Below are 26,727 nucleotides of genomic sequence, written 5' to 3'. Positions count from 1 at the left end.
TCGCGCGCCAGCGACGGCAATGACCCTGTAAGGCCCTTCCCATGTCTGCGCTAGCTTCCCGGCGTTCGTATCCCGCATATTCCCCACGGTTTTCCTAAGAACCAAATCTCTGGCGCCAAACTCCCTTGTTCTTACGTCTCGGCTATATCTCTAGACGAGCTTTTGCTGATACTCCGCAAGCCGTATAGTCACCACTTCACTGCATTCTTCCAACTTGTCCAATCATCCCACCATCATCTCATCGTTTTGGCCGGGATTGAATCTCGTGACTCGTGCATTGCACAGACCCACCTCGGTTGGTATCACGGCTTCTGCTCTATATGCGAGAGAGAACAGGGTCTCCCCGGTGGACCTCTTGGGAGTTGTCCGATATGTCCACAAGACTTTAGGTAGCTCTTCAACCTAGTTTCCCTTCGCACCCTCCAGCCTTTTTTTTTTCAGCCCATTCACAATTACTTTATTTATCGCCTCAACCTGGCCATTACCCTGGGGATATGCTGGAGTTGGGTACCTATTCTTGATGCCGAGATCATTGTAGAATTCATGGAATGCCCGGTTGTCGAATTGCAACCCATTGTCTGATATAAGAGAGTTATGCACCCCAAACCTTGTGATTAAATTCTTCCATACGAATTTATTTACATCCATGTCTTGTATATTGGCCAAAGCTTCCACCTCTGCCCATTTGGTAAAATATTCTATAGCCACCAGGATGAATCTTTGATTACCCATCGCCCAGGGGAATGGGCCGATGATATCCAGCTCCCATTGTGCAAAAGGCCAGGGACTGTTGATCGGGTTCAAATGGCCTACAGGCTAATGGATTAGGGGGGCATGTTTCTAACACTGTTTACACTTACGTACATACTCGGCGGCGTCCCTCTTCATTTGAGGCCACCAAAACCCTTGAGTCATTACCTGGTGCACCAACGAACGTCCTCCCACATGACTGTCACACACTTCTTCATGAAGCTCGGCCAAAAGCTTGCCCACCTTCTCTGGGTGTAAGCACAAAAGGTATGGCCCCCTAAAGGACCTCCGATACAACGTTTGGTCTTTTGATAGCCAATACTGAAGGGCCATTCTACGAATCTTGCTGCCCTCCTTTTCATCAGACGGGAGTCGGTCCTCGGCCAGGAAGTCAATAATAAGGTCCATCCAGCACGGCCCAAGTGCTGCGATTGCTGAGATATCGACCCTGCAGTTCCCAGATCACTTACTATCTTGATGCTCGGCTCTGGAACAAGCTCGACCTTGATTAGTCGGGGTATCTCTTCAGCTACTAATGATGCCAGCGTGGCGAGGGAGTCGGCTTGTCTATTTTGCGTTCGAGCCACTTGGAAAACCTTTATCGTGCTGAAGCTAGTTATAGCTTGCCTCACCTATTCCAGGTATGCTTTCATACGGAGATCTCGAGCTTCAAAACTGCCTTGCACCTGATTAACCACCAGACGCAAATCTGAATACACCTCTACTTCCTGGGCACCCAAACTTGAAACTGTCCTTAGTCTGGCCAGCAAGGCTTCGTATTCTGCCTTGCTGTTGGAGGCTCTGAAGCCTAACCTAAATGAGTGCTCTAACCGTATTCCTTTCGGGGTGATTATGACAACCCTTACGCCAGCCCCCATGAAGCTCGACGCCCCGTCCACAAACACCTTCCACGGGTGAGACTCCACGCGGCAAATTATCTCCCCCTTCCCTTTCGGCGAGAACTCAGCGACAAAATTCGCAAGGACCTGGCCCTTCACCAAACTTCGGGGTCTGTACCATATGTCAAAAGAACCAAGCTGAGTTCCCCATTTTGCTATTCGGCCAGTGAAGTCTAACCTCCTCAACAGCGACTGTAAGGGATACTCGGTTAAGACGTAAACTGTATGAGCTTGAAAGTAGTGTGGCAGCTTTCTCATGGTGTGTATTAGGGCCAACATAAGCTTCTCCAGAGGTAAGTATCTCATCTTTGCATCAACTAGAGTCTTGCTAATGTAGTACATGGGTTGTTGGATTCCCTGGTCCCTTAGTAGCACGACGCTCACGGTATTGGCTCTTCTTTCTCGGTTGTCTCCATCCCTTCTATGATGCCTATTCTCTGCCTCCAACTCCAGGTCTCTCACTAGCCTACACAACCGTTCAAGTTCTTCGTCTCTCTCATCGAGTTGCTTGTGCCCCGAGGCATTCGAAATCGTGTGCTGCGTTTACTACGACCCCTCCCCGAGGCTAGATTACTCCTCTCGTTCGCGATCCCTGTCTTCACGTCTCTTCTGCCTTCTTTCTCGCCAAGAGGATCCCCGAGAAGATCCCGCTGAACCACTTTCAGCGTCGCTCCCAGAGCGTCTCCCAAACATCTGCCTTTTCGGGATTGAGTCTCAGTAGAACTATGACGTTATAAGAGATTCCCATAGACGGCGCCAATTGTGCACGCCGAAAATGAGGCTAATGGGCTAAGGCTCACTTGGACTCACAACTTATTTGTATGGTGGGTTTAGGTTTCCTACATTGGGTCGTCATCGGCACGGAAACTCAATGAGATCACTTTTCTCTCCTCAACTGCCTGAATCACCTTCTACTCCCTTTGCTTTCTTCCTATATCTCCTTCTTTTTTAGTAAATTTTCCAACCCCTTCTTCTCCCCAAACTTCTCATATTTATAGTTCTAAGTTAGTGGAGAGGTTATGATCACTTTCTAGTTAGTGCAGCAAGCAGTCTAGTATCATTGAACATAAGTGGGTGGTTAGGTGGGAGTGGGAAGCGGTGAGGATGGCTTTGGAACTTGGTTCCCACTTCTGCAGATACGCACGGCAACGGTGCACCCAAAGGCGCTGCCGGGCATCCATCGGACGGCACATTCGGACGCTGACCACAACATTGATCGGTAAGGACTTGCCGAGCACAAACAAGGAGGCAAATTTTGGGCCAGTGACTTATGTAGATTCGGGCTGGGCCTGCAGAGAGAGAGAGAGAGAGAGAGAGAGAGAGAATAGGAGTATGGGCCGCATCTTCGCATAAGAATTAATGGCCCAAGTGGGCTCGGGTATGGGTGCCGTACAATTTTTGTTTTCTTAACTTCAATAAACAATGCAAGAGGCACAACTGGTTTTGGCCTTTCCAGCCTCCCTCGTGTACCCTTTAGTATGTATGATTTGCCGTATTCAATCACCAATGCCTACCATGTGAACCGCCACCACTACCACCTTTGTTCTTTCCAAAGAAGGCGTTCCTGGGTTTTGGGATCTCATGGATGTCCATCACCTAAATTGTTCTTTGCCTTTTGGCTTCACCAAAGTAAAACACACAAACACAAACAGCTTCAGCATAAGCCAAATTGATGAATCCAGTAAAATTACATTAGAAGCATAAAAGAAAATAAGTGAACTATTTTCAGCTTCTTTGTAATTCTCTTGAAGCCTTTTTCTTGCTAAAGCCAGTTTTTCAGAGCCAACATCCTTTTGTTGTTGTTCTCTCTGTCTCTGCAAAATCCCAATGAAGTGATTCAAATTCAATCAAATAACATTCACAATCCGTTTGGTTGGCAAGAAATTAAAAATATCTCAAACTTCATACTATTAGGGAGCATCATGGGAAAACTTACACCTCCCATTCAATTCAGCTAAACAAAACATTTGATGCAATTAAGTTTAGTTTCTCATATTTTGGAAACAATTCCTTCAAAAACTAATTTTCTTACTCCAAATGATAATCAACCAAACATTGGAGCTAGAGTCTCTTAATTTGGTATTCATACATTTTGATGTGCCAAGGCAGATACAGGTGCTGCTCTAGGAGGAGGAGCTTCTTTTCGAGGAATAACTTTTGGCTTTGGCTCGGATTCTGAATTATTCATATTTGACCCAGAACTCCAAACAAAAACACACTCACACAAAGCTCAAAAGTTGAACTTGGAATCTGATTCTACTACTCATTGTGTGGATTTGGAGAGTAAGCAAAATCAGGAACCTACAAAAGAAGAGAATATTAGGAAACCTCTAAAACAAAACCCATTTTCCAACAGTTTTTTTTTTCTCCCAGACAAAGAAAATTAGTTGGCTAAATCACAAAAATAAAGAACAAAACTAAAATACAGTTCCTTAGATGCTATACATTACATTCCCCAATTAATTGTCCTTCAAAATATATTAATGTGTGAACTGCAATGACAAATGCAGTAAGTGTTTGAATTTAACTGGGAAACCGTACAACACCTAAACAAATTGTTCCTAAAAAAAATAAAAGATTTCTTCAACCTGGTGATAACCATTTTGAATAACTTTTTGCTGAGGTGAGTCTCCATCAGCTGCCAACAACAACAATTACCAATTTTAACTTACTTTCTATAATGCAATCTGCACTCAGTTACTTACTCAAAAAAGAAATTGAAATTAAATTCATTCCAAATAGTAAAAACAGTGTTACCCATTAAAGCAGAGGATGTGTGTTCCCTAGGTTGATTCAACTTCACCCATCCACAATAGCCTTCCACTTCCTAACAACACAAACAAAAATAAACGAATTCAGCAAAAACCCCTTTATTCTTCACATCTCATTATCCAATGACTTCAAAAGTATACCAGTACGAATTGTGCTAAGGTGGAAAATGGTATTATCTTTTGCCATATATAAATACAACATGACCTGAGACCTCAAAAGCTTATGTGAAACATGTTTAAATTGTACTATATGGTTTTATTCAAACATTAAGAATACAAAAGCCACAAATCTAGATATTTATGGCATTTGTTTCAAGTTTATGCCAAACCAAAACTAAAGGCATGCGTGAGTGCAGTTCACAAAAGACCCTTTCCCTATTCCACCATTCCAAATCTTCTTGTGCAGGCCTACGACTACAATGGACTGTAAGCACTTTAGGGTAGTTATAGGCTTATAGCTTGGTGTCTTACTGCTCTAACTCTAATATCCTTTAGTCCCAACATCAACAAATTTATATTAATATTTAAAAAACAAACAAAAAAACAAAAAGAAAAGAAAGATATAATGCTTGTAGGCAAATGTAATGTTGTTTCCAAACATTTCAAGGGTTTTACAATCTCTTTTAAATTAAATAATTGACATAATAAAAAACGATGAAAAATACATAACTTTGTGAAAAAAATTCAAACATTTGGAAATTTAGACTCAGACTTTCACTCACCAGGGGCAACGATAGTTGCAATAAGAGGCACAATCGAATTTGTTACGTTTTAGCTCAGTGTGTACTGCCATCACTACGTACTATCTTTGTGAAAAACTCAAATCATGAGCCTGATTTCGAGGCTAACCCAATAATAATCTAATCGAATTGTTTTGGGTACCTAAGAACACCCAAAAAAAAAAAAAAAAAAATCAATAATTATCAAAACAATTAAACAACCAAAAAAGAAAACAAGTTCTTCCAAACTGAATAAACAGCCCCTTTGGAAATGCAGTAAATGAAGAAGATGTAACAGAAAAGCCTTCTAGAAACTAATTATAAATCAAAAGCACTGGTTAGCTACATCCTCTGATATTGAGGTGAAATTTCAAACATGATACAATACCTTTTTTAGGCATTTGCAATCCAAAATGAAGGATGCAAAATTCAATAATCATATAATGTATTAAGTTTGAAAGGATGATGTATTGTATCCATCATCTAATCCAGTGTTTTCAAAACAGATAATACACAATCATACCTACGGTTTTTGGAACTGCCTTCCCAAAAAGACCCATCACAATTCGACCTAAAAGATGACAGATCATAAAGATTTAAAGAGTATCATATTAACCATGATCACAGTTCCTCTAACAACACTATATCCTTAAATTTCACAACTTTTGACACCCATTACTCAGCCAATTCCAAAATGGAATTGGCAAAATACTTCTACAATATCCATTTTTTTTCCAACAAAGCAAGTCTCTTTCTTTTACAAAAAAGAAATGTAATGGAATAGAGCATTACCGGCGGGCTTTTCAGACCACAATACTAAAACCTAAATCATATTTCCAAATTAAAAAGAGAAATATTTCCTCTGTTTTCATGATAAAGTAGGCTGCCTTTCCTCTGTTTGGTTTCAATTGAAAAACTTAAACTCAGAGAAAAGAGAAAGAGGAAAGCAAGCGTACCTGGGCATTGGGTATGGAGTTTGATTTTCAATTGAAAATAATAACAGGTAGAGAATGAGTTGCATAATACAGTAAAACCAAAAGATGCAGTGGCAGCAATCCGTGGTGGCGGCAGCGGCGGTAGGAGAATCTGAGTTTTGGGTTTTCATTTTGGGAGGAAGGAAAGGGTGAGTTTTAGGTTTAGGGGAAGGTGTGAGAAGAGAAGTATCGATTTTGCAGAAGTATCGATTTTAGGTTTAGGTTTTGAAGAAGTAACCGGTTTTGTAATGCATATTTGGTGGGGGAAATAATGGGATTTAATTTTTATTTTTAAATTAATAATGCTGACGTGAATAAATGGATTGGAAAAAAAAAAAAATTAAATGCTGACATGGAAAATTGTGGGAGTTTCAAAAGTTTTGGTTTTATATATATATATATATAGATAATGTTACACCTATTGTCTAAGGAGAAATGTTATATCCATAATATTTTTACAACAAATTATAAATAGCAGATTAATAGAGGTTTTTGTTGGGGGGGCAAAAAAAATAATTTTAGTGATAGGTTCAAATCAGAATCAATAACAACTAACTACCTATGATATTTTGTAAAAATATTGTAAACGTTGCACTTCTCATTGTGTAATAGAGTTTCATCCAACATCATCATTTCTTCTAGAAATCAACAATCAATTAGCATCATTGCAAGGCTACATTGGCCCTTGATTCAAGCACATTTAAATGAGAATTCTCCCCTAATAGTCCATTTGGAACCCAAATTTATTCTACTTCCCTCCACCTCAATCCAAACAGGCCCTTAAGCAAGCAAATTTTAAGGTGTTTATTTCAACCTTATTATTTCCCTTAAGATAAAACAACAACACCTCCTTTTAAGGAGGAACATTTCTTAATAAAGCGGAAATTTATCACCCAATGGCCACAATTGATATTTCACTCATTCAGTAGGTTCTTAAGTGATCCAAATGTTTTTTTTTTCTTGGAGATCAAGTGATCCAAGTGTTAACATTTGATGGAAAGGAAACCAAAATGTGAGAGGAACTCAAATTAACTCTATATGAAAAACCACAGCACATATACATTACAAACACTAACTTAAAACACTTAATTACTCATATATTAGCAGGTTTACAAAGCATGTTTATGAGTTCTTAACTATACAAATATGAGTGTCCATTTTTTCATTAAGTCATTACTCCCTCTTTCTCTTATTTATTGAAGCTAACATCTACTTTTCTTAGGCTGTGGGAGTTGTTTTTGCAAGCTTTATAGTTGTTGCCACTGCACACTTGCTAACATGAATTCTTGGAGTGTAATTTATTGCACGTGTCTTATGATTTGGTTAGGCCACCAAGAGAGAAGCAAGAGTTGCTTGTAGTTGAGATAATTTCTAATACTTTTTTTTTCTTTATGCAAGTTAGAAATTCTACTCTAACTTAATCTAAGTGTTTATATATGTGAAACTCCTTCTTGAAAACTAGAACTTCGATCCTTACCCCCAACATCCCATAAGTACTTCTACTTGTGGAGTGACCATCGTATAAAAAATGTGCGGTGGTAAATAAGTTCTAATACTTTATTCTCTTTATGGATTCAGATTCTCTAGATTTTTTTAGGGTACTCTACCAATAGAATCCTAACCACTCTTTTATGATTTAAGGACCTAGATTCTGCCATATTAGCATTCGACTAACAATAATCTCAATTTTTTTGTTTACAACATTATTTTATTATTTTAAGAGTATTGTTAATGGAATACTGACATGATAGAATCTAGACCCTTAAATCATAAAAGAGTTATTAGGATTTAAAGAAATCTATTTAGTAGAGTACCCCATGAAATCTGGAGGATCTGAATCCTCTCTTTATACATTGCTACACATTTTCATATGATGTTACTTTTTACATTTATTGCATGAATTTAATGCTATATATCAATTTGGGTATACACGAATATATTTGTTTAAAATCATCAAATACACTTGCTTAGCTTAATATATTTCCTTCATAGTTTTTTGTATGGGTTTGATGGTTTAAATTACCTATACATGAGAATACTCTTTTTTCATTAATTTGATCTTTGTATATTGGTACACATATTCTATGAGGTTGCTCGCCTCATCCATAGCTTAAATTTAATGCCAAGTACATTAATTTGGTCATAAAAAATTTATATTTATTTAATCTTCATACATATATTTGTTTAGCATTATTAACGTATTTCCTTAACTAAATTTCATATCCCTCAAAACCTAACATATTTCCTTCCATTTATTTCATATCTTAAATTATTTATACAAGAGAAAAATACTACTCTCATTAATTCATTATTTTTATAGTTCATTATATTATGTTTTTGCCTAAGAGAAAAACGTAATGGACCATGTTGGGGATTTTATACAAAGTAATAATGGAAAAACAAGATTAACATAAAAGACAAATAGAAAATAGATAACTTGGAGGCACTATATCCTTTTCCTTAGACAATATTTGCCCTCCACACTTTTGTAGCTAAAGGGTTATCGCAAATTTGTTTCCAGGATACAATCAAGATGTTGGGTTTTACAGATAGCAATTCTGGAGAATGACCACAAGATTTCTTGTGTTTCTCTCAAGTGAAAATCAACTTCTATTTATACCCACAGGGTTATGTTTCATGAAAAGGCACGTATGGAGAGTTAGTTACTTTTTCAAGTGAATATAAGCCTCTATTTATACCCACATGATTATGTTTCATAAAAAGACATGTATGGAGAGTCAGTTATTTTTTCATAAAACGGTTAACAAAGATTGAAACCTCTTCAACCTTTATAAACAATCACTATAAAATTTTGTAAAAAATTCCAAAAAATTCCAGAAAATTCAAATTTTTGAATTTTCACTTAGAAAATCCCAGAATTGAATTTTCACTTAGAAAATTCTAGAACTTGAATTTTCACTTAGAAAATTCCAGAACTTGAATTTTCACTTAGAAAATTCTAGACCTTGAATTTTCATTTTATGAAACCATATTCTCCAAACTCAAATATCATTATTATAACCTATCCTTCTATGTACCTATATATACAACCAACCATAGTGGCCAATGGATCAATAGATATGAATACCAAACTTCACTACTAAAAAAAAAAGGAATGTTTATCCTACATTGGTTGTGTGTGTCTAGTGTATGTTGTTTATAACTCTAGTCTATAACTACAAAAGTTAGGCTCTTTTTTAGTTGTATTCTAGTTATGTAATGTATTATAAACACCAAACACCAGTTCTATAGAGTAGCTAGGCTTATAAATTAGGTGCATGGGATCAGTTATTAGAGCTTGCTTGGAAGATAATTTAGACTTCCTCTACACCACGAGAGTTGAAAGACCAATTTTTTTTTTAAAAATAAAGATATTAAATAAAAGATCCAACTTTTTAAACTTACTTGTTAATATTATCATTCCACGAGCCATAAAACAAAAAAAAAAAAACCCAAAAAAAAAAAGTCTTAAGCCTGTTGGGAAATTGTCTCAAATTCTAGTTGTGACTTGGAAAATCAATTAGGTTTCCTAGTTGAAGAAGGAAAATTAATTTAAGTTTCCTTGTTGTGGAAGGAGAGACTATTCTTTGTTAAAAAGGTAATGTATTCCAAGTCCAAGAGGGAATAGCAAAAAAGTCTTATAAATAGACAATGCTACAAAGAATTTGATGGCTTTTGGTTTTGGCTTTGGCCCAAGGGTCCTCCTTATGGGAAGAGGGAAAATAAAGCGTGAAACCAAGAGAGAGAAAAATGATTTTCGCTTGGGAGGAACGCAAGAGGAAGGAGAGAGTAAGATATTGCTGCCTTCGAGAAGACACAAAGAGGGTATGTGCAAGAGCAAAGAAAGAGGAAGCCGCACAAGAAAAGAGAGAGAGAGCAACAAGAGTGAGTCGTTTAGAGAAAAGAAGATAGCCAAGAGAGAGTTATGTGTGGAGAAGAAAATAAAAATGAGAGAGTAAAGTGTTGCCGCATTTGAAAGAGATAATTAGTGTGTGTGTGTGAGAGAGTAAAGAAAAATAAGAGATATTTGTCTTTAGTCGTGAGACATACATAAGAATTATTGTAATTGATTTGATAATAGTGAAATTATTCAGTTTATCCAGTGGTTTTTCCCTTCAAGAAGAAAGAGTTTTCTACGTAAATTTTGCGTTATTGTGTGTAATTGTTATTTGGATAGCTAATAGTATTGAAAAAATTATTTAAGATCCAACAAGTGGTATCAAAGCTAAGGTTAGAGTGGAAGCGATGGCCAGAGAAGAAGACAAGACTTCAGGAATTGAGAAGTTTGATGAAACAGACTTTGGATATTGGAGGATGCAGATTAAAGATTATCTCTATGTGAAGAAATTGCATCTGCCTCTTTTGGGGAAGAAACCTGAAACTATGAAGAATGAAGAATGGAACCTTCTTAATAGACAAGTATTGAGAGTTATTCGATTAACTCTATTAAGATCAGTTGCGCACAATTTTGTGAAAGAAAATACCAACAGTGGTATTAAAGCTTGGCTGATTTAGTGGATAACTATTTGTGTGGATTAAAATGGAAGAGAAGGGATTGCTTTGATTAAGGTGGGGCTATTCCAAGAGGAAAAGAGAACTACTTGATTAAGGTGGAGCTATCCCAAGAAGAAAGAAGATAGTTGAGGACAATTGATGGAATTTCAGTCAAGGTGGAGATTGTTGGGAAATTGATTCAAATTCCAATTGTGACTTGGAAAGTCAATTAGGCTTCCTAGTTGAAGTAGGAAAAATTAATTTGGGTTTCCTTATTGTAGAAGGAAAGATTATTCCTTGGTGTGGAAGGAAGTTTATTCCTTGTTAAAGAGGTAATGTATTCCTAGTCTAAGAGAGAATCGCAAAAGAGTTTCATAAATAGAGAATGCTACAAAGAATTTGATAGCTTTTGGCTTTGGCCCAAGGGTCCTCTTTATGGGGAGAGGGAAAATAGATCGTGAAACTAAGAAAGAGAAAAGAGATTTTTGCTTGGGAGGAACGCAAGAGGAAGGAGAGAGTAAGGTATTACCACCTTCGAGAAGACACAAAGAGAGTACATACAAGAGCAAAGAAAGAGGAAGCTGCATAAGAAAAAAGAGAGAGAGCATCCAAGAGTGAGCTGTTTAGATAAAAGAAGATAGCCAAGAGAGAGCTATGCATGGAGAAGAAAATAAAAAGGAGAGAGCAAAGTGTTGCCGCCTTTGAAAGAGATAATTAGTGTGTGTGTGTGTGTGTGTGTGTGTGAAAGTAAAGAAAAATAAGAGAGATTTTTTATAGCGGTGAGACATACATAAGAATTATTGTAATTGATTTGATAATAGTGAAATTATTCGGAGTTTGTCTCGTGGTTTTTCCCTTCAACAAGAAAGGGTTTTCCACATAAATTTTGTGTTTTTGCATGTGATTGTTATTTTGGATTACTAATATTGTTGATAATATTATTTGAAATCCAACAAAGCCTAGAAAACGTAACTATGAAAAACCCAAATTTTTTGAACAATACATAATTGCTTCCTACTAACATTCCATATTCCACAAACCATGCTCCATCATCTAAATTCTATAATTATCTTGTTTCTTTTATTCTTAAAAAAGTTTATCGTTATTATTTTTTTTTTAAAGTATGATTAAAAGTAAATATAAATAGTCATTTAAACTTCATTCATTCAATTTCTAAAAAAAAAAACTTATTTATTCATGAAATGGATGTCATAAGTTTCAATTAGCTTAACTGGTCAAAAAATTTGTAATCAAATAAGAGATTTAAAGTTTGAACTCCGACTACATAAAAAATTGATTAGTGTTTTAATCTAATAGGCATAACTCAAGCAAATTGATGGCATAAAGAAACTCTCTCTCTGTCTTGGTTGTGAAACAGTGTCCAACTTGCCATGTTAGTTGAATACCCAAAATGAAGTTGTAGTCACGCAAATTAATTACCATTAATCTAACTTCAAAGTCCAAGCTCATTTGATTGAGCCATTTGAGGATAGGGGACTAAGGTGGAGTCATCTAAGTGTTAGTTTGAGAATTACTTATTTTCAGTATTTTATTTGCGTAATATGAGACAAATAGTTAAAAACTAATTTTTTTTATAAAAAGTTGAAAGTTATATTATATTATTATTTAAAATAAAGTTGAGAAGAAAATATAAAACCTAGAAATAGTGAACAAGGTTTTGAAATCCGGATTTGATCGGCCAGTCAAACTACAGTAACAGGAAACCATCTATCATTCAAGTTTTTTAAACTACCAAAATTGGAAATTTTAATTTTTTTCGGTGAACCTTTCGAATTGCAGCTAAACCGCCTGGTTTTCAAAACGTGGCAAAAGTCTGACAATCCTTAAAAAAATCACAAAATATTGCCAAATGAATCTCCCAACATCAAATCTCCCTAGAAAAAAGAAAAAGAAAAAAGAAGAATAGATAACTGTGGAAGAGAGACTACAAATCTGCTTCTAGCTTTTGCATATGCTTCTACTTCTTTTTTGTTTGTTGGAAAATTGTGAAAGAAAGACTGCTGTTTGTTTGAAAATTGTGGAAGAGAGCTGACAAAAGAGGGAGAGAGAGGCTGAGGCAGTAGGGGAAAGCAAAAAGAATAGAAGACTATAACGTTCGTAGGATTTGAAGTTTGGTATGAACTTTGATGGTTTATTGACCATTGGTATTAAAAGCAATGGTCTGGTTTATAGTTAACGTTCTGTTTGTTTCGCTGAAAAACCTTTTATAAAGATAGTTTTCCACATTTTCCAATGTTTGGTAGCACAAAAAAAAAAAAAAATGGTCAATGGAAAACCCTAATAAAAATAAGGCTTATTTTCTATAGGTTGTTTTCCAATTATTATTATTATTATTATTATTTTGGGGGGAAAACAACCTTTCCCTCACAGTACGCTCACTCACATTTTCTCTCTTCCCTTTTCTTTTTCTCTCCTCACACCCTTACTGTCACTAACTTTGGTCTATTTTTTTTTCCCCTCACTGATTGGTTAATAACTCCAACTTGCAAAAAAGAACAGATTTGCAGTGGTAATTAAAAGCAATGGTCAAAATGGTTTACAGTTAACGCTCTATTTGTTTCACTGGAAAACCTTCTATAAAGATAGTTTTCCACATTTTCCAATGTTTGATACCATATAGTTTTCCACATTTTCCAATGTTTGCTACCACCAAAATAAATAAATAAACTGGTTAATGGAAAACCTTAATAAAAATTAGGCTTATTTTCTATAGGTTGTTTTCCCAAATTTTTTTTTTTGGGAAAACAATCTTTTTCTCATGGTACACTCACTCACTTTTTCTCTCTTCCCTTTTCTTTTTCTCTCCTCACACCCTTAATGTCACTAATTCTAGTCTATTTTTTTTCCCTTACTGATTGGTTAATAGCTCCAACTTGCAAAAGAGAATAGATTTGCAGCGGTAATTATTTCATTCCTCTCTACCAAAATCCCAATTCTTTGCTTTGAATTTCAAGCTTGATTTTATTTTTTCTCTAAGAAATTTTTGGTTTGATGGATTCTAGGTAGAATTTACTTCTTTTTTGCGCATAAAAGTGCTTTAAAAAGAAGAAGAAGAAGAAGAAGAAGAAGAAGAAGAAAGAATGAACGAAGTAAAAGATGAAAATTTTAAACATAGTGCCTATATGGCTTTAAATTGCATTTACATAGGACAATCTTTACAGTAAATTAATAATATTGTTATATAATGAATGATAATTTTTTAGGGGAATTGCAGTTGTTGGCAGATACATCATGCAGATACTATGGAATGATGATATATTATGCAGATACATTATGCAAATACATAATTTAGAATAATATTGAAGACTCGTGGTTGACCATAGTAGACAATTAGTGTACCAGTAAGAAAAGTAGACAATTAAAAGTTATTGTTATTTGTATTTATTAAAGATGTATTCCCCTATCAATTTATGTATATAGAAAAATGGTTGATATATATATATATATATGTATGTATGTATGTTATTGTCCATATATATGAGCAAGATGAGTGGTAGAAATCAATAAAATTTGACAACTAATTTTGATTGTATCTATTGTCAAAATTTTAGTTTGAAAACCAAATTCATTCTTGGTTTTATTTATTTATTTATACTAATTACATTAGTTGGTTTACATAATACATATGTTCTAAATTATACAAGAAATATTAAAAAAAAATTGCATTACAAACACTAGAAAATATTCTCAAGCTCATTTTCAAGGTTATTATCAAACACTAGAAAATATTCTCAAGCTAATTTTCAAGGTTATTATCAAACACCAGAAAATGAGATAGTTTTTTCTAAAAATTGCTATTTGAAAAATGAACAATTTTCCAAGAAACGTTAATGCTGAAATAAACAGTGCATAAGCCACTTGATTGTACTTGCCGGAATGGTTTATAGCTGCCACCTTGATATTTGGATTTTTTTTTTTTTTTTTTTTAATTGTACTTGCCAATATTAATTATTAAAGAGTTAAAATATATTAATGTGATAAACATATAGTATTTCAAAGATATTGTAATATGAGAAATGTTACAAGTTATAACTATAATATTTTCATAACAAATTTTAAGTGTTAGTCTAAGTTTCATTGAAAATAAAATTAATCTTTTTAGATATTTTAAAATTTTAATCGAGATTTTTAATTTGTATATATTTATTTTATTTATTTCATATTAATTAATTACTGAATTAATTATGACATTATCACAGTTTGACCTCAGTCCAACCCAAGTTCAACCCTAAAAGTCTTAAATCTCTTCCTTTACCCATTTTATAAAATGGTTCAAGTTTGAAATCAATGATAGTGAATAATTTAAATAAAAAGTTAGTTTTTAATTGTTTGTCAAACGCATACTAGATGCAGGTGGCCAAAAGGAACCTAGTTCAAAAAAAAAAAAAGGTGGCCAAAGGGAACTGAATTGGGCATGTTGACGGCGCTTGGTTGCTTACACGGTTACACTAGTGTTACTGTTACCCTTACGTAACTATATATATAAAATAAAAAATAAAAAATAAAAAGACTATATGTAAGAGCTAATTAACGTTTAAGTGGACTTATTATTGCACTTTACACACTTGTAACCTTTTAAGTCTTTTAACTCTTCTATCTTGTTTAGGGGTGTCAAATGGGTGGGTTTGGGTGAGTTTGGAGTGGACATAATTGAGTTGGGTATATAAAACTCATTTACCCAATTAAAACTTATTTAACTAATTGCTTCTAACACAAACCCAACCTAACCCAATTATTATGAGTAAACCCCAACCCACCTAATTATCCAATTACCAAAATTACCAAAATTCCCGAAAGTGAAAAACTCAATTCTATGTTCAATCTTTTGCAACTAATTTTCTTGGCAAACAAACAGCAAAAAGAGATTGTGAATCTCATACCCGAATGTATCGTCTAGTCAGATTTTTCTCCATAGCCTCACCAACCTTAGCTTCCGATTTTGAAACCACACTGAAATTCATAGCTAAAGTAAAGAATTAAGAGAAAGAAAGGGAGGGACAGAGAGAGAGAGAGATTTTTTTTAAGAGTGAAAAAAAAAAAGAAATAAAGAAAACAAATCGCAAACCCTATCAAAGAAGTTGTTTGATTTTGACGTTGATCGGAGAACGAAGAAGCTGTTGTTCCGAGAAGGCTTCACAGGCAATGGAGTATGAATTGAATGCTGATCGGAATCGGAATTGGCATTCGATGATTAAACGCTACGTTGTGGAGTTGGATTCCATGGTAGAGCGTAGAAGAAGAAGAGGAATTTCTGAGGTTGAAAAAGCTATACGAGATCGATACGGAGAGGAGAGTGAGGCGAGTGAGAGTGAGAATGAGAGTTCGGCAGTGGAACCACGTGCAAGTGGGTTTTGTTGGGTTGGTTTGCTTAGGTGGGTTTAGGAATCTAGGTTTTTTATTTTTATTTTGGATGGGAAGGGTTAGGTTGAATTTGTGTTAATTGTTTTTGGGTTAAATGGGCCCAATGGGTTTTTAGTTAAAACCCAATAATTATTGGGTCTAATTAGGTTGATGCCCATTTAACTCAAATAATAATTGGGTGAGTTTAGTAGGACTGAGCACTTAACCCAGCCCACCCGAAACCCGACCCAGACCGACCCGACTCGACAGGTTTTGGGTGGGTCTGAGAATTTTCGGGTCGGTTTTGGGTTATTTTCGGGTTTGGATAGGTTTCAGGTCAAATAAATACCCTAAGTCTGAACCCGATTTTTAAAAAAACCCTGTGTTGGTCTCTCTCTGGCTCCCTCAGCTTGCTCTTTATTCCTCAAAGGCTTAAACCTCATCCTTACAAGCCAGTTTCAAGCTATTTGCTCCATTTATCTCTGTGTAAGTCCCTTAAATATTTTCTATCACACATTCCCTTTTAATTTTCCCGAGAAAATCCCTAGAATCGTTTTCGCATTAAGCAAAATCGTATTGGGCAATTTTTGCTAGGTTTTGTTGTTTTCTGTTGGAAAAATAGTATGGAGTGAATAAGAAATTGATATTTTATATATTCACTTGAAGATATTATTATAAGAGGTGAAAATCCTTGAGTCCCACATTGAAAATAATAGAAAATATAAGCTTTGGGCTGGATATTGGGTTGGGCTTTAAGCATGTGTGGACTAGGCCCACTTATCCAATTAATAATAATAGTTTATTATTTTATTATTGAGTCAGAGTCTGTGCACAGTAGTTATCTCTAAAACAGTGTTTCAGTTTTACGTTACGCATAGTTTCATGGTCCCTCATTCATAGAAAAAGAACTTTTCAGAGAAAAACTCAAACAGTGAGAATTTTGTACATTCATTGTGTCAAAGAGAGAGAAAGAGGCATTGAGTAGTTCGTAGAGCACGACCTTGAGTGCTTTATCTTCGTGCTGTTTGATCATTTTATCCTGGAAGGTAGATGTCCACGAAACTTAAAGCACCACAGAGAAAGTGTGAGGGGCAAAATCTGCTTTAAGGAGATTGTGTAAAACACAAGACTTGATCTCATTGTTCATCCTTTAAAGCATCTGGTCTGGTCTGTGAGTCTTTAATTATTTGCAGATTTCTATTTATATATATTCAGTATTTATTAATTGTGTGCGCTTTTGATATCTATTTGTGTTACTACTTATTGTTAAATCTGTGTATTGTTCTTTTTATCTTATCACAAAGTAAATTGTGTGCGCTAAATCCAACATTTTCCACTTTCGGTGAAAATCTCAACGGTTCTATATATATATATATATATATATATTTGAAAATTGTATTGGGCAATTGGTTTGAATCCGGTAGTTGGGTTTTTAATACTTTCGGATTTTGGGGTTTTTTTCTATGTGAATATCCTGTTTGGGTTTGATTTTCTTGCGTTTTGTGATGTGGGTTTGGCTTGAATCATTTTTTTTAAGGACCCATTTCGATTTTTTTTCCAGGTTTTTAACTAAAGAGCTCTTCTGCCTCTCTCTGGGGTTTCACTATTTTGCTTTTTCACCAATGTAAAAGACCTCTCTGCCACAAAATCTTTGAAAGCTTTACTTTGTTTCTCTGTTGGATTCGTGTACTTTTTAAGTGTTCTGTTTGCTTTAGTTTCTTAAACCAAAGAACCCATGTCCTGGATTATTGTAACTTGTATGGTTTCAAATTGCTATCCCTTTATACTTTGAATAGTTTGATCTTTATAGACTTCTCATCATATAAATCCTAAAAAGAATTAATCCTAATTTAAGCCATATGAATAAGACTCTTATTTTATAGTTTCACATTACTGTCTTGTCCAATGTATTATGTTTGAACCATGTTGACAGATGTGATCCATTTTGTCTTATATATGAAGATATATGTTATTTGAAATATGATTCAAACATCATGATAATGTTTGAACTTGGAAGTTTCATATACCGAGCTGTTTTCAACCTTCTCGTGTATTTAGTACGCATCTGCATGTTTGTATTCTAATGCTATACATATATGATGTGTAGCTGGCTAACACCGAACACTATTTTTTTGGAGCTTTTTTGGAAGCGAAATTAGCTTTACCTTCAGCAGCATCACCTTCACCATCAAACACTGTTACTGATCTGCCTACATACATTGGTGAGTTTTGCTAGTTACTGTTTGATGATCATTGGTCTCTTGAATCTCTATTCTCATTTTCTTCTCTGGTTTGTAACCTATGACTTGAGTTCATGATTCTTTATTATGTGTGAAAATTAGTGTGACATACATGAATTAACTAGGTCCATAACCACACGCACAAAAATCCCTTTTTTTGTTCATAACAAAACATGTATGAGGAAACTGAGCGGGAATCTAACCAACTTGAATGAATTATGCCCATGTAGATAATTTATAGGTTAAGGGATTTTGATAATCCATGATACTGTAGCTCACCAGGTTTGGTTTCTGTTGAAGCTCTAGTACCTGCACTCAGTTTCTAGTGCTATAGAAAGCATTGAGATAGCTTGTGATTGATGTTGATGATCAAAATTTATTTCATGGGAGTCTTTGATCATATTGAAAATGTGGATGCAGTTGACAACTGTTGGGTCTTTACGTTGACCCAATTTTGCAATTAGTTAATGCCCTGCCCCAGATTTTGTGCACAGAAAAGTTTTAGCAAGCCTGGCTGTTGCTGAATTGTATTTGTTCCTTGGTGAAGCTGTCTACAATGAGAAGAGGATGTCTCTGCAAGTCAATTTAGTGCAACACTTACCTTTTCATGTGCTTTTGATTAATTAATTATTCTTGTGATCATCAAATGTTTGACTTGCTGCAATTATATTGTAAGTTTGCCTGTTTTTCAAAGCACAAAGCATTTTCTTAATAGGTTTGCAGTTACATCAATGTATTTCAGCATTTCTTGAATATGCGTTCCGAGATTATCAAGTGCTTATTAATAATTAAGTTTTGTGTAAGTAATGGGGCTAGTGTTTTATTGAGTATAACTCTTAGTTTTAACTAACCTTTTCTAGGAAATAATTAAGTTTTGTGTAAGAATATGCAGAAAGCACTATATTTGCACAGAAAGAGAGAAAATAAGTGGTTCAATGTCAACCCCTGGCTGTGTGAAAGGAAATTTATATAATGCACTTGAAAACGTGTCTTGTCTGTAATTACTCTTGACCTATTAAAAATTGGAAACATTTATCATATTAATCTCCCTTCAGTAATTTATTTCAAAGCATATGTATTGATGGATCTTGGGATCTTAGGAATTATTTGGTATCTAGCTTTTGAGCTCTGCTCTGCTCTGTTGAAGTTCTTGAAAGATGTAACATGCTCCTTTAATACCCATTTCATTTCTGCAGGAACAAAAATGACAGAACAAATTGGAACAGCAAAGCCAGCAGTCTTTTTTGAGTATGAACTCTTTGAAGGAGACCCTGACCACCTCAGAACTGTGAAAGCTACACCAACTCAGATTGATCCATGGATTGGCCTTTTGAAAAACAATGAGTGTAGTTTTTTTTCCTTTCTGATTTCATTGAGAATGATTTAAATTATTATTATTATTATTTTAATTCGAAGCTTTGGTTATTGGAGGGTGAGGTTTATGTGAAATTGTGTGATTATGGAGTGAAAGTTTGGTAATTTGTTCTCAAAGATTTGGTTTTGAAGTGTGAAACTGTGAAAGTTTCTGTATCCTAGATATTGTTTAGTACTTATTCAAATTTGGTTCCTTTACATGGTTGCTTTTGTGAATCTTTGTAAATATTTAATTGGTACGTTTATAGCATTAAATTGCTTTCCAAATAATGCAAATTTTTAGTCCTTTTACACGAAAAACTTTCATTTACACACTAAAAGTTTAGCATATATTCAATACAGCTTTGATTTAAAAAAAAAAAAAAAAAGTCCAACCTGAGATCCGACCCGAGACTCGGAAAACTGACCCAATTACAGACCCTATTTTTCGGGCCGGGTCGGGTTTAATTCAGCCAAAACCAATTTCTGTCGGGTCGGGTTTTGGGTCACAGTAAACCTAACCCGACCCGACCCGACCCAATCTCAGTTCTAAAATTTAGACAGGCAAATGAATTTGGACTTATTTGGTCACCCCTGATCTTGTCCCTCAAAAAAAAAAAAAGAAAACTCTTCTATCTCAAAAAAATTATAAAAAAAGAAAAGAAAAAAAAAAAGAAGTCTTTTTACCCTTAGAAAAAGTTACTCTAATAAGAATATCGAAAAGGCTGCACAAGCTGTTGTGACTATGGAAATCACTAGGCCCCTCTCCCTCACGTTGGGTTGGATTACAGACTTTCTCTGTTAAGGGAAAAATTGATCTCTTTCTCACATTCTTTGCTTATTTGATTAAGTTTTTGGATTTTTATGAGTTTTTCCTTGTTGGTTGCTTTACTTGCACTGTTGGATCATGAAGATTTTGGGTTTGGCGAGGACGCTTTTTGGGGCTTATAATTGGCATTTATAAGAGTTTGTCTGAGTGATTTCCAAGCTCAAGCCAGATCTTGTACAATATTTTTCATTCTTATAATCTAAATTGCTCACTTTTGTTTTTGAAACTATCTAAATTGCTGACTTTATCTGTGTTTGAAATAGCCATGTAAAAGTATACTTTTGAACATTCAGCATGTGATCAAGTTTAGAACTAGCAGATCTAGCAACAGATAAATCATGTTCCAAAGTTTTAACTTTATCAAGCAAAAGCATGTTCTCAGATTTAACATTCTTCAAAAGATCATTAGCATCAAACAGTTTAACAAGCAAAATTTTCTTTTCAAGCTCAAGAGATTCAATTTTCTTCAGGCCAAGTTCTACATTCATAGCATCCCTTGCAGTAATTTTGCAAAGTTTATTGTAGGCCTCTTGAAGATCTGCATCCTCAGAGAGTTCCCCATCAGAAGGGTTCTCTTCAACATATATGTTTTCATTTACTACAGCTGTAGCAGTGAAAGCAATGAAGTTTCCCTCCTCATCACATCCAGACTCATCATCAGAAACCTCATTATCGTTAAGGGTTACAGCCATAGCTTTACCCTTAGTCCTCAAGAATGTAGGATATTCAGATTTCATATGACCATATCCTTGACAGCCAAAACATTGAGGACCCAAAGAATTATTTGAAGATTGACCAACTTTTTCTCCAGGTTTTTCAAAGTTATTAACCTTAGTGGGATCATTCTTCCTAAAATTTCTAGGTTCAGCAGTGTATGCACCTTTTGCCTTTCTGTTGGTATTTCTATGAAAGTTTTTGAAGTTTTTGGCAAGATAGGTAATCTCTGTAGCAGAGAGCTCATCATCAAATCCACCACCATCAACATCATCAACTGACTTAAGAGCCATTGATTTGGATTTGTTCACTTTAGGTAGGTCAGACTCAGAGGACTGAAGAGATCCTACAAGCTCATCAACAGGGATGGAGTCCACATCCTTGCTTTCAGTGATGACAGTCACTTTGGGTCTAAAGTCTTCAGTTAAAGATCTCAGTATCTTCCTAACAATTTTAGGTTGATCATAGATTTCACCCAAATTAAAAGCAGAATTAACAATATCATTCAGTTTGGCATAAAATTCATCAAATGATTCATCATCAGACATCCTAATGCTCTCAAACCTAGAAGTTAATTGCTGCAGTTTGTTTATCTTAATTGCCTTTGTGCCTTCATGCACAGTTTGGAGGATTTTCCAAGCAATATGAGCAATCTCAACATTAGAGATCCTTTTAAATTCCTCCATAGAAATAGCATTGAAGATGGCATTCATAGCTTTGCTATTGAAGCCAGCTGCTTCTTTTTCAGAAGTTTGCCACTCACTCACAGGAGTAGTGGGCTTCTCCCATCCGTACTCAATGGAATTCCAAACTCTCTCATTAATGGATTTCAGGAATGCTTTCATCCTTACTTTCCAATAAGCATAGTTATTCCTATCAAAGTGAGGAGGAACAACAAGAGAGTGTCCATGCTCCATGACAACAGGGGTCAAGGATCAGCTCAGAGATCAAAAAATCTCAAACAAAAGAGCTACCCGCTCTGATACCACTTGTACAGTTTTAGACCCCTTAGAACAACCAAATTGGTTAGCCTAGATTAATTGGCCAAGTTGTTACTTAGTCAAATTATGCAATTCTAGGTTAAAGCAATCAAATAATCATATCAAAATAATAAAACAGCGGAATAATAAAAGATACAATGATATGATCACCTAGGAAACCACATGGTAAAAACCTGGGGAGGATTTGACCCACCGATCCTCAAGGCAAACCTGAATCTACTATGAAAGAATCGAAGTTCATACAAAAGGACTACAAGCTCCCCGCTCGACTTCCTAATGCTACCTACCAGTAGAACTTACTGACACAACCACGTGCAAGCTCCGAATCCACGGACTCCTTCTTTCTTGAATTCTTCAATCAGCTACAAGCACCCACGCTTGATATTCTTTAAACTTCAATGGTAGCAACCAAGTTGATCATCAAGATGTTGATACTATCTCTAACTTGAAAACCCTAAGCTTTGTGTAAAGGAAAGCTCCTCTAGATCTCACAAGAGATTTACACAAAACAGCAATGTATGAGCAACAATACAATTGGAGCCACCCTAAAAATGTGGCTAGGGTTTTGCCTTATATACCTAGGGCAAAAACATAAAACCCTAAACGTTTAATGAGTTAGGGCTGAGTTGGAAATTCTGTAGAAAACGCAATCTGGTCGACTTTCGATCGATCGAATCTATTCTTCGATCGATTGAGCCAGACCGAAATGCCCCAATGCATCTACAGTCTCTCGATTCCAACTTTACAATAATTAAACAACTTTGAGCACACTATAACAAGACTAAACATATTGTTTTGATCATAGTTTGCCAATATTACAAATTAGAGTTCTAAATACATAAATTCCTAAACCTTTAAAACCTAACATTTTGTACTTGATTTGAATGCTTACCTACAATAATTGTTGTAAGCTGTGATGTACTCCACTTCATATTTGTAAATTGTAGGTGACTTTGAAATTTGATTCTTGAAAAAAAGTTAATTTGAAACTTATGGCTCTATAGCCTATTTAAGAGGATGCTATGAAGAAAAAGAAGATTGATCAAGAGAAAGGGAACGCTTTGATATTTTTGCTATTTTGTTTTGATATTTAAATGAATGAAGATACAATTTTGATTTTAACAAATTATCAATTTAATTTTTATATTATTTAAAAAGTGTCCATATTATATTGATTGTGATACAAAATAAATAAAATAAAGTATTTGAGCATATCAAGGAAATCCCATTAATAGTTTACATGTACGCCTGTGCAACAATTTGTTCAATAATTTCAATTTGTCTTACTTGCTTGACTCACTCCGCTTTGCGCTGTCTTGCGTAGATATGATTTTAAATAGTAATTCAAAAGGAATTTTTATTCAAATTTATTAAGAAAGAAATTGAATCGAGGAAAGAAATTTTTTTTTTTTTTTTTATATGAGAAATTTTTTTAAATGGACATTAAAGAAAAAATAATAATATATGGGGCATGGTGCTTTATTCCCTTTATTTTATATAATTATTAATAATATAGTATAATTCAAGCCAAAAAATCAACAATTTTTTTTTTTTTTTTTTTAACAAGATAGAATTTTTACTCTAGTTTAATCTAAGTGTATATGTGTGTGAAGCTTTTTACTGGAAACTTGAATCCCGACTCTTGCCCCCTGCACCTCATAAGCATTTATACTTGATAGTCCCAAACATATCTTTGTCCATAGAGAAAACAGTGGACAAGAGTAACTCCAAGGTTCGTCCAACTAGTACTAACCGCTAGGCGAGGACAAGTTCATCCATCCTCAATTATTGTTGAAGCGTTACAAATCAATGATGAACCTTCGTACCGTTGGAGAAATATCTCACCATTAACACCCTCTAAAGGCATTACTAATACGAGAATGAAGCCACAATTAAGGTAGCACCAAATAGTTAGGAAGAAGCACCTATATATACCAACCAATAAGGCCTTACCAAAGGTACACAAAAAAACAAACTCTAGTTCACACATTGATATTCTAATATTTTTCATTCTATCTAGTTTAACTTTAGCATCGGAAACTTTATGGCAGGCACCACACCGGTGACCCACATTTCTCCCTTTCACTATCCATTTTCTCAGGATCAGGTTGCTTGTGGACAACTCCACTTTGGACGATCATCTTGACTGACGATTCGAGCATCATCAATTTGGCGCCATCTATGGGGACACTTTTCGCTTAGTTCAAAAGTACTATTACATACAACTTACAAGTCTAGATGGAATCCAACACTAGCCAAGATCCAACAGCATTAGCTCTATAAATTTAGATGCTCACAGCTACTGTGGAAAAGCTTACCAAGCAGAACCAGGAGATGAGGCAATGACTACAACAAGGGGACAATCGCTCGGAGACTAACTGGGGTGATAAAGGAGACAGCCAGAGAAAACGACCAAGTACTCCAAAAGGGGTGAACTCAGATCTCCTTAGGGAAATGAGAAAAGAGATGGACGAGCTGAGAAGCACTATCAAAGAAAAAACGGACCAGAGTCTAGACAGAATGGTCAGGAAGACTGACTCACTTTTCATCCTAGTAGTCCAGGAATGCCCAATACCCTCAAAATTCCGTTTGCCCCAACTTAAGCCATTTGACGGATTGAAGGACCTTTTGGATCACCTTAACACTTTCAAGACGACTTTGGGTCTCCAACAGCCCCCTGATGAAATACTATGCCACTCTTTCCCAACTACCTTTAACGGGGCAGCCAGGGAATGGTTCACTAAACTACCAACGTTGTCCATTGATAACTTCGATCAGCTAAGCAGTTCTTCCTCCATCATTTCGTTGGTGGGCAGCGTCCAAAAAGACCAGCCAACCATTTTCTCACCATCAAGCAAGGAGAGAGGGAAACTTTGAGATCATATGTAACACGTTTCACCCGAGGAACTTTGGAGGTGGACGAAACAGATGACAAAGTAAAGTTAACAACCTTCAAGGTTGGATTGAAGTCTAGAGAATTCATGGTCTCCCTAGCAAAGAATCCCCTAAGACGATGGCAGAGATGCTCATGAAGGCGCAGAAGTATATGAATGCTGAAGATGCCCTGGTAGCAATAGGGGGAGAAGAGAAACCCAAGGAGAAGAAGAAAGAAATAGAAGACGATCGTAGAGGACGGAAAAGGGATTGAGCTAATAGACAGAATGTTGAAGGGAACAGATGAAGGGATGACAAAAACCCTCGTGCAGTAAAGTTTACACCTTTGGTGATGCTTGTTGACCAAATTTTGGCTCAAATCAAGGACGAACAATTTCTCAAATGGCCTAGGCCATTACACTTGTCACCCAATGTGTGTGACAAAAGTATTACCGTTTCCACAAAGATCACGGACATTATACAGAGGACTGCCGAGACCTGAAGGAGCAGATAAAGGAGCTTATACGAAAAGGGAAGCTACAGAAATTTGTAAAGAAGGGAGATTCTGATAGATTCAGGGATGGTAACAAGGACCAACGCGAAGGCTCTCAGTAGGACGAGGACCATACGCGTCTTCGTCCACAAACTACTATTAGGGAGATAAAGACCATTGCAGGAGGACCGTCCATAGGAGGGTCGTTCAAGTCCCTCAGTAAGTCACACCAAAGGCAGGTAAATAGCATTCATAGCCTGCCTCCTCTAAAGCAAAGAAGGACGGACCAAGATATTTGTTTCTCAAAAGCAGATGCCAGAGGGGTGAAGCAGCCTCATGACGACTCGTTGGTCATCATGCTTATGATTGAAGGATTCAACACCAGAAAGGTCCAAGTAGACAATGGGAGCTCGGCAGACATCATTTACCTTTCTACTTTCTAGCAGTTAAAAGTAGACCCAAAGAGACTTCGTCCATTCGAATCCCCCCTTGTCAGTTTTAGTGGAGACAAGGTGTATCCCCTGGGAATAGTAACTTTGACGGTCACGGCTGGCTCATACCCTCTCCAGGTAACCAACAAACATAATTTTTTGGTAGTAGACTTACCTTCGTCCTACAATGTGATTATAGGAAGACCTACTCTCAATTGTTGGAATGCACTACTTCCACATATTACTTGAAAGTGAAATTTCCAATAGAACAAGGGATTGGAGAAATAAAATGAGACCAGGTGCTGGCGAGAGAGTGTTACTAGGCAGTCCTAGCCTTAAAGAAAAACCATACATGAATGATTAAGGAAAAGACACCAGAAATTGCTGAAAAACTGGAAACGATAGAGTTAGTCAAAGGAGATTATGCAAAAACAACCCAAGTAGGAACAAACCTAAGCCCTCAGACAAAGAAAGAGATTGTAACATTCTTGAAGGATAACTTGGACATGTTTGCTTGAAGCCACAAAGATATGCTGGGCATACCAGCAAACGTCATTCAACACCGTTTGAATGTGGACCTCGAGAAGAAGCCTGTCCAACAAAGAAGAAGAGTCTTTGCTCCTGATAGGAACAAGGCAGTAATGGATGAAGTAAACAAGTTGCTCGCTGCCAATTTCATCAGGGAAGTATACTATCATGGGTGGTTGGCCAACGTTGTCATGGTCAAAAAGGCAAACGGGAAGTGAAGAATATGTGTTGACTTCACGGACCTAAATAACGTCTGCCCGAAGGATAACTTCCCTCTACCAAGAATTGACCAACTT

General features: G+C 35.8%; 1 long non-coding RNA gene and 1 pseudogene across 1 annotated transcript; one reads left to right on the top strand and one right to left on the bottom strand.

The window, feature by feature from the left end:
- Nucleotides 1-3,149: 3,149 nt before the first annotated feature.
- Nucleotides 3,150-5,213, bottom strand: LOC112013044 (probable mediator of RNA polymerase II transcription subunit 26c; annotated as a pseudogene).
- A 12,868-nt stretch (nt 5,214-18,081) lies between these two features.
- Nucleotides 18,082-19,780, top strand: LOC136069002 (uncharacterized). The gene is made up of 2 exons (XR_010630292.1): nt 18,082-18,190; nt 19,405-19,780. It is a non-coding gene; the product is annotated as an uncharacterized LOC136069002 (long non-coding RNA).
- The last annotated feature ends 6,947 nt before the right edge of the window (nt 19,781-26,727 follow it).

This window comes from Quercus suber, unplaced genomic scaffold, assembly GCF_002906115.3.
Source record: "Quercus suber isolate HL8 unplaced genomic scaffold, Cork oak 2.0 scaffold_147, whole genome shotgun sequence".
Classification (NCBI taxonomy): Eukaryota; Viridiplantae; Streptophyta; class Magnoliopsida; order Fagales; family Fagaceae; genus Quercus; species Quercus suber.
This window is presented reverse-complemented; position numbering and strand designations above follow the sequence as displayed.